Source organism: Zosterops lateralis (assembly GCF_965231275.1).
Source record: "Zosterops lateralis genome assembly, chromosome: 2".
Classification (NCBI taxonomy): Eukaryota; Metazoa; Chordata; class Aves; order Passeriformes; family Zosteropidae; genus Zosterops; species Zosterops lateralis.
The window spans coordinates 106158709-106162430 of record NC_139763.1 but is presented as its reverse complement, the minus strand read 5'-3'; the positions used below and the strand labels follow the sequence as shown (position 1 = coordinate 106162430).

Genomic DNA, 3722 nt, shown 5'->3' with positions numbered 1-3722 from the left:
GCCACAGAGTTATAGGTCTTGTCCTTTTTGGTGGATTTGGTTTAGTTCTCTATTTCTAAAGATTTTATCACCCAACTTAGGTAATTCCAACCTCAGATTCCTGTTTTGGAGAGTTTTATTAATAATTTATTATTTTTTGAATTTTAAGGAAATTCTTATGTTAATAATTAAGTATCTACTTGAAGGTAAAACACAAATCTATACATGTGAATCAAAGGCATTTGGATATTTAGAGATTTTACTTTTAATGTATATATTAATATAGTATAGATAACATAACAAGAAAACGATCTTTTTTCTTAAATTTGATTTTGTATTCCCAAATTATACTCAAAAGAGAGGGCACATATTGAGCAGCGTTTGCAGCTAGATTTGTGACTCCTGGCTAAATAAAAATGAGTTTTAAAGAATCCAACCAGACTCTAAAACTACTTTCATGACTGAGCTTCACTGACTGATCCCTTTTGGACTGAAACAGTAGCGGCTCATTGAGTGTGAAAATGAGACTGAAGAACAGAATCTTAACAAAATTCAAGGCAACTCGTGTTCAAGGGCATAAGATGTATTCACAGTTGTAAAATAAAACACTTTTGTGCTGGCTCTAAAAATCTCTAAAATTTTTACAATAGATTAATCTCACATATGAAGTTGTTATATTCATGAAAATGTGAATTTCAATACTTAATTATGGCTGCAGAATAGGTTTTTAAGCAAAAAAGTTGTTTTATTTATTTGAAAGCCATTCAAAAGGTGGAGATTGCAATATGAGTACCTTAAGGAGTATGTATAACTGAGCAGCAGTAATAGCTGCTCATGCATAATAAAAAGAACACATAAAGTTTAGAGTGGCTGAAAATATATTTCCCATTTCTGATTAAAATAATAAACAGTGTTGCTGATATTGGATACGCCTTTTTATATTTTAATCTAACTGGGGAAATAATAAATGCAATACTTACTGTTTATACAACGCCTCACCTTCAAATTAAGATCATTTATAAATCATTTACATTCTGCTGCTATAGCAGTGAGGTCCCTCAGAGCCGTCTGCATTAGAAAGCCCTTTTTGCTTTTAGGTTATTATCTCTTTTTTTTTGGGAAGGAGAGGGGGCTGGGGAGGAGGAGCAGAATGGGTGTTAGGAAACAAATTGTTTTTCTGCTTCATCTCATACATTAATAATGATATCAGTGATAACCTAATTTTATTTTCACGCAGTGAAATAACACTAACTCCATGGTTCAAATAATTAGAATTCAGCTTTTTTCCCTGTATGCTGCCAGCTGAACAGTGCCTATCTCCTGATTTTTTTTCGTGATTGTAATTTAATAAGCAATTTTACCCCACAGCATAAAAGTCCCCTTGGAATTCTAATATCAGGCTCACATTGCTTAGCTTGTAGAACTGTTCAGAGATGAGCCCTTGAAATGAAATTTACCCCCTCAGCCACACCTACACACATGCTGGCTTTCCCTGCAGAACTGGCAACAACACTTAAAGGCAGGACTGGAGCTCTGTGGTGCAGAACACCTCATTCTTTACCTCAGGCCATGCATGAAAGAGAGGCAGTCTTCACAAAGTGCCATCTCTGAGCTCACAACACCAAAAAGTGCTTATGATGTCTTGTGCAGCCACAGCTGCATTTTTACTTTCTCCAGTTTGATTTTTTTTTCTAGTCTACATGTTAGACATCTCTTTTAAACCGGAGACATTAACAGTTTCCTTAATCAAAAATCTAACCATATTTCCAAACTCCAGCAGAACAATGTAGTTGGCAGCTACAGCCCATTATTCTACCAAAAAAAAAGGTCAGGATGCATCAGTAAGCTCAAAATGTGTGATGTGAATAAACAAAGGAGGAAGCCTTTTACATGCCCAGAACTTCTGACATGCCCTGGCAGCTGATTAAAGTGAGGAGTGGTGGCACTGAGAGCCTGAGGTACAAAACTGAAGGTGAGGTGTGTGTGAGCTCCTATAGACTGTGCACAGACAGCAACAAACCCAGTGAGTGAATCAGGCTCAAAGAGGTGTGAAAAATGCCAGTTTCTCTGGAAAAGTCCATTCTGTATTTTCCTGGAATGACAGACACTTCAGAGTGACTGGCACAGCACTGGCTGCAGTTCTCCTAAATGATGAGGTGCAAACCCATCAGATCCAGATGCACAGATATCTAGAACTGTCTCATTCTGGGAGAAAAGGTGCTGAGCTGTGTGCACCATGAGTCTGATCTGGCACAGGAATTCCTGTGCATCTGTCACTTACTGCTCCCTTCATGTGCTGTGTCACTGAATTGTGCAATCACTTTCCAAGACGCAAGTAGAGTACCTGTCTTTACCTCAATGAAAGAAACAGGAGGAAAAAAAAGAACTTCAGCCTAAAGTAATGAAAGAGATTAGTTTTAAATATTGGACCTAATTCATCATTCTGTACAAAAACCTTCTGCCACTTTATTAGAGTGATGCTTTTATTTGATGCTCGAATTTTTCATGTGCAATGCTACAAGTAGTCAGAATTTAACATCCTCAAATCGTAATTTAGAACTATTCAGTTCTATCAACAGTCTTCTGTTGTGCCTATTGAAAAGTGTCTATTGAAATGTCAGAGAAACTACATGGCAAGATAACAAAACTGCTCTGCAAAAACATTTCAGAATTTGTGCTCATTATGCCCAATTCCAGTTAGTTCCACCAGTCTCATTTCCCTTAGAATTGAAATGAATAAAACCCCCTGATTTTCAAAAAGACTGAATTTGCTTTTTAATTTGCTGGGAAAATATTAATTTTCTTTCAAATGTCCTGATTAACAATGCTGAAGTTAAATATGTGGAACTTGATTTCCCCCCCTAAGTTAGCTATTCAAATTTTCAGAACAAGTTATTTATGGCTTTGAGAATATGTTAATTTTAGTGGCTGTTAACCCCTACACTGCACATCTATTTGTGTCTTCCAAAAGAGGAAAAGCTCTTGATGAATGGAAGGAATCATTACTGAAGATATTGGCAGAATTAAAGCAGACAAGATAGAATATCTGTCCACAGATCATCAGAAACATTTCACATTAACCAGAAGAGGTGTATGAGGGTGCTTCTCCAAAATATTCCACACCATCATGTCATTTTGTCTTTCTAAAGGCCATGAGATGGATGAACTGAGTAGTGCTGCACATCTGAGTAGTGCTGCACATCTCCAGCAAGGCAGATATATCCTACCCTGTCACCTTTTAGCTCAAAAATCAAAGAATTAAAATATTAAGCGACTTTGCTAAAATTCAAAGAATTGTGAAAATAGAAACACCCTCTAATACAGTGGAGACTCTCATTAGGAGTGGCAGCAACATTCATTTCCTCTGAAACAAAGCCCTTCAGCAGCTCCTTGCCTGCTCTGAGGCACTGATCCTACCTTGGGCTGAGAGATAGTAGGAAGGCTGATAAAAATGCATAATAATGTGGATAAAATCCACATAAGTGAAATGACAGTGATTATTTTTGACCATCTACATCTATCCTGCCTTCATATTTTCTTGATAGGACAACTTACAGAATTTTATACAGTCACAAAGAACTCCCAAATGCAGGTGGTTGATACCATTGCCTCTTGTTTGTGTAACTAACTGGGTTATACATCTTTTCTTGTTAGACAGGATGCCTTTATCTACAAGGTGTTCAATGAAAATAGATTGAATTTTTGCCAAAAATATTTGTTTTAAAATATTTGTTTAGTTTATA

General features: G+C 36.5%; 1 protein-coding gene across 1 annotated transcript in view; it reads right to left on the bottom strand.

Moving 5' to 3' along the window:
• EPHA6 (EPH receptor A6) overlaps positions 1–3722 on the bottom strand; it is a gene marked incomplete at both ends in the record, with an annotated part of 364185 nt that overhangs the window by 12417 nt on the left and 348046 nt on the right. The window lies entirely within an intron of this gene.